Source organism: Sinocyclocheilus rhinocerous, unplaced genomic scaffold (genome assembly GCF_001515625.1).
Source record: "Sinocyclocheilus rhinocerous isolate Xijiao unplaced genomic scaffold, SAMN03320098_v1.1 scaffold181, whole genome shotgun sequence".
In the NCBI taxonomy this organism is placed as follows: domain Eukaryota; kingdom Metazoa; phylum Chordata; class Actinopteri; order Cypriniformes; family Cyprinidae; genus Sinocyclocheilus; species Sinocyclocheilus rhinocerous.
The window spans coordinates 61,436-72,563 of record NW_015638952.1 but is presented as its reverse complement, the minus strand read 5'-3'; the positions used below and the strand labels follow the sequence as shown (position 1 = coordinate 72,563).

The window sequence follows — 11,128 nt, the reverse complement described above, 5'->3', positions numbered from 1 at the left end:
ATTTTCAAAATGATATAATAAATGATCTGTGGAGTATTCTGAGCTGAAACTTCACAGACACATTCTGGGGACACCAGAGACTTATATTACATATTGTAAAAAGGGGCATAATATGTCTCCTTTAAGAAAACTATGCATCCTTTATATAGGCTAAGCACAGACTTCCATCTACAGGCCATTGATGGAAATGCTTCAAATGCTTTTAAAAGCAAATGTTTTGACAGCAATCCTTTAAAAACATTCTCTGATGCCATAAAATAATCTTATTAGTCAATATAATCAAATCATAATCAGTTAATCAAAACATAATCAATGAATACACTCTTCAGTCAAAACAGCTCTTTAGATCGAAATCAATCTCTAAATTCTCAGAATGTTTATCTCAAGATTTTACTTTAATATTTAATATTAATATTTATATTAAATATAATGTTTACATTATTAATCATTTAATTAAATTAATATTTCATATTTAGGATTTAGATTCTTTTCATTTAGTGTTCATGCAAGTATTTTAAAAATATTTATCAAATTATACATATCTAATTTATTTGTCTATTTTTTTACATTTTAATTATTATTGCTTTTTTTTCTGAATTTAAAATAAATTAAATTCGAGATGAAAGAAAAAAAAAAAAACTTTGCTAAATCCCTGCCTCCCTTATACATTCAACTCATAGTCAATAGCACATTATAAAAAAGCATTAATATTATACTTCGTGCACGATGTATAGGATTTTAAGGCTTTGACATTGCTGGAATTAGAGATAGTATCCAAATAACATTTCAAGTCTTTACAAAAAATTATATATAGAGGTTTAACAGACAAAAATGTGCATTTGCTCAAAAACTTAGTGTAACAGGTAATGCTATCAGTATATTAGAAACTCTGAATTGGACCATTTTTGGGTATTTTAAATGAAAATATAATTATTTCAAATTACATTTATTATTTCTGATCAGCTCAATTCTGACCTGTGTTACATTAGCTAAGAAAATCAATAGATTTATTAGAAAATACTTGTCTTTTAGATTCTTGTTACCAAATAAGACAGCCTTAAACCACCAAAACACCAAAGAAAAATTGTCTAAGATAGAAGCATACAAAATTTCTTCCAAAAGGAAACTGCATGGACACACTCCCAAAAAAGATGACGGTCAGACTCATCTTCCACTCCACAAAAGGAGCGGAGAGGATCCATCTCAGGAAACATTTTTTAAGATAAAGCCTGACGGTAAAATCGGTGTAGCAACTTAAAAGATATCTCTTTAGTGATTAGATATTTGTTAGGTAAGGACCACACTTTCTTCCAAGGAATATCTTCAAAAGAATTTCTCCAATAAGATATTACAGAGTAATTATATCTTTCCGAAAGAGTTGCCTAATCTTTGTATTCCTGAGAGAGGGACTGGACAAAAAGCTTATTTTCCCTATTAGCTACTGTTTCACAGGGATGTGTCTAAAAGATAGAAGAGGGTAAAGAATCAGCTGAATTTTGGTGTTTGTTTGGTGTTGGCTCAGTGGTTCTTCACCCATGTCACGAAGCCGCCCACGCTCCCACCCTGGCCCGTCCCATCCCCAATCCCCCTCCGTCCAGCAGCCCTGTTGAATAAATCCCTAGAATAAGAAGCGGGTGCAACTGCATCACTACTAAAAAAGTGGGCCACGTGGGCGTGGCTTAGCGGACAGAAAGTCGCTTCTGATTGGTCAGGTATAAAGGGGGCTTAATAATAATTCTCCAGTTTTACCTCTGCACTGTGTATTTTCAATTCAGTGGCCATTAAAGTTTTCCAGTATCATTATTCATGTATAAATTATTGTGCACACTGCTGCTAAAGAATCACGCTGAAAACCTTGTCACGTGGTACCTGTTACTTTTCTCAGCGCTGGTCGAGGTGAACTAATCACAGTTGCTTGTGATTAGCGGGAACGGCGTTGTGTTTAATAATTATACGAGGATTACGTAGGCGAATTTCCATTTACGTGTCAGGTGGGATTAATAGATTTAAACGATTATATTCGCTAGCATACAAATGTCTTTAATAAGACAAAAACATGCTGAGATTTGAACGAGGAGGATGCGGCCTTGAGCCGACAATCGCCCCCTGGAGGAAGGCCAGAGTTTGTCGCATAATGAACGGTTAGTAGGACGATAAAATCCAATTCGGGAGCGATTCTGGGAATCCGGTTCGGTTCCCCCAGTTTAAACACCCGTCTGGAAGGCCATGTGCTGCTAATAAACCAAACACAACGGATCGCTCATTTAATGGATATAATCGGGTAATTACGAAGACATAAGACTACTAAAACATCAAGGTAACAGTTTGGGAACATGTTTGTTTTTTAACGTCAGAAAGTCTCCTGTTTATCTGTATCGACTCGTGACGTTCGTGTTTTTGTTTTATGAATATATCGAGTTACAATAGAAATCCAATTGACGCATCGTTTCGCGGTGAAATTCATAACGTAGCGTTATTTATAAGATTAGTTAACTTGGAGTAATTGTGGTAATACTGGACAACGCCATTACGTGTGGGACATTTGAATGTTACTGTTTCTTACTTTTCTAATCAAATGAGGTGAATTAAAGGAAATTCATCCGTTTAAATTTGCTGTTTTTTATTCTTAGTGCGTATATCTATAACTCCAATATATGTGTAGCTGTACATATTTTTATATGTTCCGTAGTTGTTGTTGTTGTTTTCGTTCCTGTGCTGTTTTGGTAAATTATTTATTGTAAACTATTTTTGGACGCCTTGCTTTGTCAGTTTATATTTAAACCTAGAATGCTTTACATTGTACAAGTTACCCATTACATGTGAAATACAAACATTAACAGTTCTATTTGTAAGCATTTCCATCAAATTATCACTCCACCATTTCTAAAAAAAAAAATAATAATAATACTGTGGTGTACCATAGTACAGAGCAGGGTATTAACTGATTACATGTAATCTGGATTACGTAATCAGATTCCAAAAATTAAGAACTTGTAATTAGATTAGCCTAAATTATATTTTAAAATACTCCTAATCAGACTACAGTTACTTTTTTATTGATTACATGTTATTTACACAATAGCAATAAATTATTCATAATTTATTGATTCTCCCTAATTTCTCTTTTTCATCGTTTGAATGTTCCTTTCTTAAATAGCCGACCACTTAAATGCAGTCAGAAAGTCTTCAGTTTTGTGGACATTCACATGTTCAGTCACTGTTCAGGTGGCTACACAGCATTTGACCACTGGATTAACAAAAATCAGTTCAGGTTTAAGAAGTGTTTCAGCATTGCATCACTGATGAACATTAATTTTTATTTGAATTATCACTCTTTAGGTTATTTAACCATGTATTTCTATGTCTTTGGAAGGCTTTTGTCTTGCACAAGTTCATAAACTTTTTTTGTCATCTGATCCTCTTTCGTCTAATATATTTACGTGAAGTACACCTGAGATTTTAAAATAAATAGTTTAATAATTAAGTATCACATTTGCATGTTAATAGGTTCTCAGAGTTGGTTATAGTCACATGACATGCAGGTAAACAAATAAAACATTTCATTTTATTTTGATTGATTTTAAAATGATTTATTTTAATGTAACATTTTTATGATTTAATTAATTATTAGCTTTTCGTTAAACTCATAAACCCCCTTTAGTTCCTTTACAAACCCCAGTTTGGGAAACCTTGATGTAATATCATGTTTAATGCACTTCATGTTGTTAATAACAACAAATGGAACATACTTTCTTACTCTGTTTTTTATGTCAATATGGCACAAGATTGTCCTATTTAATAATAAGTGATAAGCGATTTAGGTCAAAAGTAATCTAAAAGTAATCTAAAAGTAGTCTGATTGTATGACCTAAAATGTGTAATGTAATGGATTGTGTTACTAACTACAATTTTTGTCATGTAATTTGGAATCAGTTACAGATTACAATTTGTAAGTAATCTTCCCAGCTCTGGGTGTCAGATGGTAACATCATGGTACTGAATGATTGCTGTACTCGCATACCGTGGTATTCCAATATCATGGCGCATGGCAGTACCATTGTACTTTTTAGTTCATGTAAAGTGAGACTTACTTTTTAAATGCTATAAACTAGTCCAATGTGATACTTTGATCGCATTGTTGCAAATGTGACCATACAATAGAAGGATATATTCTTAGTCAACAATTACAGGACAATTTCCTCTAATGATACACCTTTTACCGTTGCTTATGTTGACTGTATGAATCAGCGAGTAAGTTATTACACAACAATTTTGTACATATGAGGTCCTTTGAACTGTAAGTAAACAGAAGCAGCGGTCCATAATTAGCAGAAGCGGAGTCTTGATCTTGTGGTCTTGGCCTCGAGACCTGAATATTCTCTCATTGTTTACTCTGGAAGATTGAGATTTCAGGCAGAATGTTATCGACTGACAGCCTCAAGTCACCATTTACTTGCATTTCTTGAAAGTGGAAAGTGAATGGTGACTGAAACTGTCATTATGCCAAACATCTCTGTGTCCTACGTTTTTGAAGAGACATGCTAAATGATGACAGGATTTCATTTTCTGGTGGACTGTCCCTGTAGTAATATGATGCCTGAGATCTCAGCATCCAAGATCTGTTGAGTCTCTGTTTCACAAAGAATTGAGTGGGTTTTTTTAGCACATAAGGTGACCCTCAGAATTTTGGTCATCCTTAGTGTTGTTATAGTATTATTTATATACTATTATTACTATTAGTATTAGTGTTTATAAATATTTTGAATTAGCATTTGTTTTTAGATTGAGTTTTTATTTTAGTTTTAGTAATTTTGTAATGCACATTTGTCATTTGTATTATTTTAAGTATTCCTATTTAGCTTCATTTTTATTTCAGTTTTTGTTTGAATAATTTTAGTACTTTAACTTAACCCTACTTTATTTTATAATTTTAATGTAATTTTTTTAAAGCTTTTTTCTAATATTTATATTTTGTTATATTTCAGATGTATTTCAATTAATAAAAACATTTTTTTTAATAGTTTTGATTAACAATAACAATACTGGTCACCCTCATTTACAGTTTGTAATTTTGTCTGTTTCGAGTCGGTTTTCGAATTGCAACATTCTTCCAAGATGTTTTTTTTTCATGTTTAAGTGTCTTATTATGAATCAGGGAGACTCATTCAGTTGTGTAGGTTTGTGCGATATAGGAGGAAGGAAGCCATTACAGCGCGCTGTTCTGGACAGATTGTCATTGTTCTCAGCATGTGTAAATGTGCTGGGTGGGAAAGAAAGGCATTTGTGTCTGTTCATAGCTCAGAAAAAAATGCAGTAGGCCTATATAACCAAGTATATTTTGATTTAGCTTTTATTTTTATCATTTCAGTCTTTATTATAATTTTAGTTTAATTTTTAATAATTTAGTTTTGTACTTTAGTTATTTTTATTTGGTATTGTTTAATTTTTAAATATTATGTAGCCTATATTTAATTTTATTTTTATTTCAGTTTTAGTTTTATGTATTTCCAGTTAGTAAAATTCGTCTTAAACTAATTTCTGTTAGTTGCCAAGGCAACATTTCTAGCTTTCGTTTAGTTTCATTTAGTTTTTCATCCAATATTCAAGTTTCATTTTATTTCAGCTTGTAATTGTAATTAACAGAATTGTTGATGTAGATGGTTGAGTAATATTTTTATTATGACCATTTAATTTGCTGCTTCGATTCACCTTGAGTTCTTCACTGTTTTTGCTTTTTTTGTAAAGTTATTGTCCCCATAAATTTCATCAGTATACTAATAACTTTTTTGCATCATTACAAACCACTTTTTGTAATGGTAGCTTGAATGTAGTTAGTTAAACTAAAAATTGTGAGTAGCATATAGCTTTTATGTTTCACCGTGTTTTAACTGTCCAAACATTTGAAACAACATTCCCATCGTACACTGGAGCTTCACACTTCACGGAAGACCCACCGTTGCTGCCAATGCAAACACTGAATTCCTGCGCGCTGCCGAGGTTTGGGCATGCGTGGGCTGTTATATTTGGATGAGCGATATGATGAATCTGTGAGAAATGCAGTAACCTTTCAGAGACTGTAAACATGTGTTATCTCAGATTCCTTCCAATCGAGACTTTATGTTGGTGATGCAAGGAAATAAGCTGGCAGTGAGCCTGGGTTTTCTAGGTGAGGTGGTATTGTTTTCCAGCCCTTGTTTCGTAAAAAAAAAAAATCTATATCTGTTTTCCTGTTCTTTGCCCCCTGGCAGTTCCAGCCGGTGGAGTATTAAAGAGATCTGTCAGCAAGACCATTGTGAGCTCTCAAACAAAACCGCAAACACACACGTGATGGTCTGTTTTACTGTTAGACATATGGTTCCCTGACCTGATATAAAGTCAATATTGAGAATCCTGTTCACAAAGGATATTTGTTATTTGAAAACATGTTAGATGTGCTTTTTATATGGAAACCCACCTTTTGTTCCCCTGAAATTGACTAGTTGATGGGTTGTCTTAATGTCTGTTCCAGAGTTTTACAGTGCAAACTGTTCATCTAAAGTGCCGTGATTAAAAATGTGTAAGAAAATATCTATTCAACGTTACTATTAATTAGTCTGTTTTTCCCCCAAAACATGTCTGAAACAAGAAAATGTGAGTTCTTGCATGCAAACCTCACCTGCATGATGCTAGAGTGTTCTGGGTGGTTGCTTTTATGCCTAATGCCTCTATAATATTCTGGTCTCTAGATATGCATTGTTGTTTAGTGCTGGACTGGTTACATGCTGAAAGTAAATAATTCTTGGGTTTAGGGGTTTGCTTGCATTGTTGCAAGTTTGAGCAAAAGTGATGATGTTTGCTAAGGCAAGAATCACCACTGAATGTGTTTATCGGTTATTCTGGCAGAAACAGTTTTTTTTTTTTTGCATAGCCAAAATTTGTCGTTCTTCTAAAAATATTTATTTTCTTTTTCTTCTTCTTTCTTGGCTTCTAAACTGTTTCTTTTTCTCCATACAGTATTTTTTCAGGCTTCAGTTTACTGGAAAAGTCAAATGGCTTCAGTTTCAGTATGAGGTGGTGTTTGGGGATTCGCTTACGGGAGGGGCTGTGTTTGGAGGCTTGTTTAAACTTGCATTTGGCATTGGTAGGCAAGACCAGATATGTCATATGAGCTGCAACTTCACCCGGTGCCTGTTCATAATCCATTTAGCTTATTTTTGTCTAAAAAAAGACCTTGACTGGTGTGGATTGCTGATTCTGTTTGATTGGTAATCAGCGGTCCTTGCTAAAACCTGATATGTATTAAACTTTGGTGTGTAACTAGTTTCCTCAAACATGTGCTGTATTGAAACCAGAAAGTAACTTCCTAGAAACCACATAGAAATTTGCTAAAAGCCATTCAGAAGACCTTAGATCTTGACTGCACAAATACAGTGCACAAAGCCCTGCCAACCACAATGTCTAGCATTTTTGCAAAAATTTAAAAACAAAAAAATCTAGTTATTTAGTTTCTGTTTTCATGTGTTTTTCTTTTTACGGCCTTGAATCAGAAGTAGGAGCTGCAGCTTTGTGCTAATTTAATCTTTTTATAGGAATGTGATGTATTCTATATTTGTGCCCTTGTGAATTCATCTTTGGAATGTCCTGCACTGATAAGATGCTCATGATGCGAACCAACATCGTCCCACATATTCTCTACCTCAGTCCTCTGTGTTATTTTTAGGGATGCACGATATTATCGGACCAATATTGAAATCGGACGATAATGGCTTTGAATGTAAATATCGGCATCGGCCCGATATGAAAAATTATGCCGATATGTCTTGCCGATGAGAGGAATACATTAACTCACATGTGCTCAGGGTGTGCTAGCGATTAGATCACGTCAATAGTGCATTTAGATCACGTCAGCATTGTGGCTCATTCTTGAAGCAAAATTTTGCCTGAATGGTGATTGCATTCACTGCTTTGGATCCCTGCATTTAAACTGAGAATGCAGGTACGGAATGAAGCGTTCGGTAACAGTAACAGCACGTGCAGCGGCGGCCTCCCCCGGGTCCTAATGCCCACTCAGTAAGGAGTTTTAATTCCGTAGGGGGCGCTGTTGGCCTACTTCTAATAAAATGAAAGCAAAATACACAAATAATATTTAGACTGTTTCTGATTAAATAAAGCAGTAATTGATGCCATAAAATCATGAGTATGTTTTGATTTAAAGGACAAAAGCTATAGCTTACATGAACAAAAAAAAATCACAAACATGACACTTATGTTATATATTTTTAAACAAATTATGAGCTCTAAAATATTTTCATAATTTTTACAATTCTTTTTTGCTTTAGACCATTTACAAATGTTATCATAAAATAAAATGTTAAGGTTACCACTGCATCTTTCTGAAAAAAATTGCAGTGATTAAAATATAGTTTATTTATAGTTATTTTCAAATATTCAATGTACTGTCATTATAAAAGAACTGTATTATTGATTATTTAATTCTAACAAATAAGTTCCTGTTAAAAACTAACCAAAATTAAAAATAATTATATATCGGCATCGGCTATCGGCCAAAATGAGTTGAAAATTATCGGCATATCGGATATCGTCAAAAATCCAATATCGTGCATCCCTAGTTATTTTGATTGATTAGATAACTTATCAAATAAACTATGAATGGCATGCTACCACCTGAAAACATATCTACACAAAAAAGGGCTTGTTTAATCAGATTTTCACTCCTAAAATTAAATTAGATTCATACTTATTTGTATAGCACGTTTCACAATACATATTTAAAACCGCTTCACAGATAATTAATGTTTCTACATACCCAAATCACAGATTCTACCTGACCCAAAAAGTTTAGGCATTCATCTAAAAAGCTCTAGGACCAGAGGAATATTAATAGGTAGCCAATGTAGAGATGAAAAAATTGAGGTGACATGATCATATTTTCTTGACCATATTTTCGTACTAACTCTAGCAGCTGCATTTTGGACTAACTGTATTTTGCTATCCTCACTTACATAAATGAACTATAGTGTCCTGCACCCACTAGTAAAAAAATATCAAAAATTATATCTGGTCTCTGAATAATTTTTGGTTTGACTGTATATCCTTCTGTTATTTTCACACTTAATTATGCCCATTAAAATGTATTTTACAAGTTTTACTTTCACTGTTCGTTTTTTGCTCTATGGTACATCATCTGTAATTTAATAGCATTAGAGCTGCTCCATTGCAACGGCTTAGTACTGTAATCACGCGCTTTGCTGTAAAAACGCAGGGAACCACTCGTTATAAATCTCCTAACTGTGATATTTTCAGAAATAGAAGTCGCGTTTTTTCATCTGAAACGTGCAACGCGTGCACGTATTTGTACTGGTGCAGAATGAAATAGTACAGCCTAGCGCATTTCACACAAGCTGTTAGATTCACTTGCCCCAGAAAGTCGTGTATGCCTAAGGGTAAAAATAAATGACATTTATAGTGAATGCCCCTATAAATGGTCTTGTTTTTACGATTTAGTTTTAATCCAAATGATGCGTGTGCTAAGTGAGTGAACATCAAAGATCACACAACAGAATTGTGCTATCTCTCTCTCTCTCTCTTTTTGACGTATCCGACCGAACTACAAACTTTCCAGTGATGTCTGTGAGAAAGGTATATTCACTTATGTATATTCACTCGACAAGCTCGCCCATCTGCGCCGCCGCGCACTTAATCCACTCAGCGCGCTTTGCTTATCAACTCGCGCACATCAGCTATACAGGCGTTAATACTGAATGTTTAACATTATATTCATTGCATACATATACTTCGTAGACATCCTTAATCTCTAATAACTCCATTCTGCTGTCTGTTGTTCTGTTGTCGGTGTTTCATTGTCTGAATATGGCACTTATCACATGCTGTGTGGTATCGGCGTTTGGTATCGGGGCATTTTAACGAGTACGAGTACAGGAGCTCAGTATCGGGCCCGATACCGGTGCATCCCTAGTTGCAGTGGTAGTCGGGTGGAAAATCCTCTATACCCATGGCACAAAAATGGTATACATGTGACAAATTACAAATAATGTGTGATTTTTAACAATATTTTTATTTATTGAAATTAATTTTAATTACATAGGCTACTATTACATTTAATTACATACTCATATCATGCATTGTAAATTACAAATTACAGCATTTAAATGGTAGAGTTCTCCTTGCTTTGCCATATAGTTTCTCTCTGATACTAATAAAATCTATATATTGAATAATGTCAAATAATGTTCTTTGATTTGTTTCCTGTGGGGAAGCATCCCAGACAGAAATTACAGTAGTTTACTATGAGTTAAATGGAAATTAAATAAAATACAATTTATTGTGTAACCACAATACCAATAATCCACCCCCCAAAAAAGGAAAAAACTTAACGTGTGACTTAATTATAAACAAACCCGAAATACACTGGGACTCTTATTTTGAAATGTCTATATTATTGCGGGCTGATCCTTCAAATGAGAGATAAAATATGCATTCTTACAACAGTCTAAAACATATTATATAAAGGTCATAAAGTAAACATTGTCATAATTCATCAACTCATAAGCAGAGTTCATAAGCAATCGCTTGGCATAAATGTGCGCTATTCATTGATTGAGAATCACTTTGAAGCAGTCTGAAACAGTTCTCGCGCACACAGAACGAGCAGATACGAAACGTGTAGGCGGAGGGGAGATTTTCCACTAGTTAATCGATCGCGGATGGTTTCATTATTTCGGGCGGATAAAAATAAAAGCAAAAATGTTTCTCCAAATATACTTGGGTGGCCGTTAATATACCTGTGCGGCCCGGCCCGTCCAAGTAAAGCCTATGTGTGGGAAACACTGTCATCTTAATGCCTGTCCCGGAATACCAGTTTAATTTTGCAGTTGATCTAAGAGCATGTCATGGTAGAAATCTCAGTTAGGTGTTTTTGTCTTGATTTATGGTTGAAAAAACAGGTGAGGACTGGAAATTCCGGTTTTTCAGGGAATAATAGGAGACCAGGTGTAGCGGTAAGGTAAGGTGCAGTAAGAGTGTAACAGTACTTTGTGAGAAGTACTGTTGATAATTGTGTGATATTAACGGTTTATAAATCAACACCTAAAAGACCATTTTGTAGGGA

The 11,128-nt window shown here is 34.2% G+C and overlaps 1 protein-coding gene across 1 annotated transcript in view; it reads left to right on the top strand.

The window, feature by feature from the left end:
* Positions 1-2,154: 2,154 nt before the first annotated feature.
* Positions 2,155-11,128, top strand: part of LOC107750295 (leukemia inhibitory factor receptor-like) — a 27,261-nt gene continuing 18,287 nt past the window's right edge. Inside the window, exon 1 of the mRNA XM_016565614.1 lies at positions 2,155-2,317. The gene's annotated coding sequence lies outside the window, so the exon portion shown is untranslated. The remainder of the gene's footprint in view (positions 2,318-11,128) is intronic.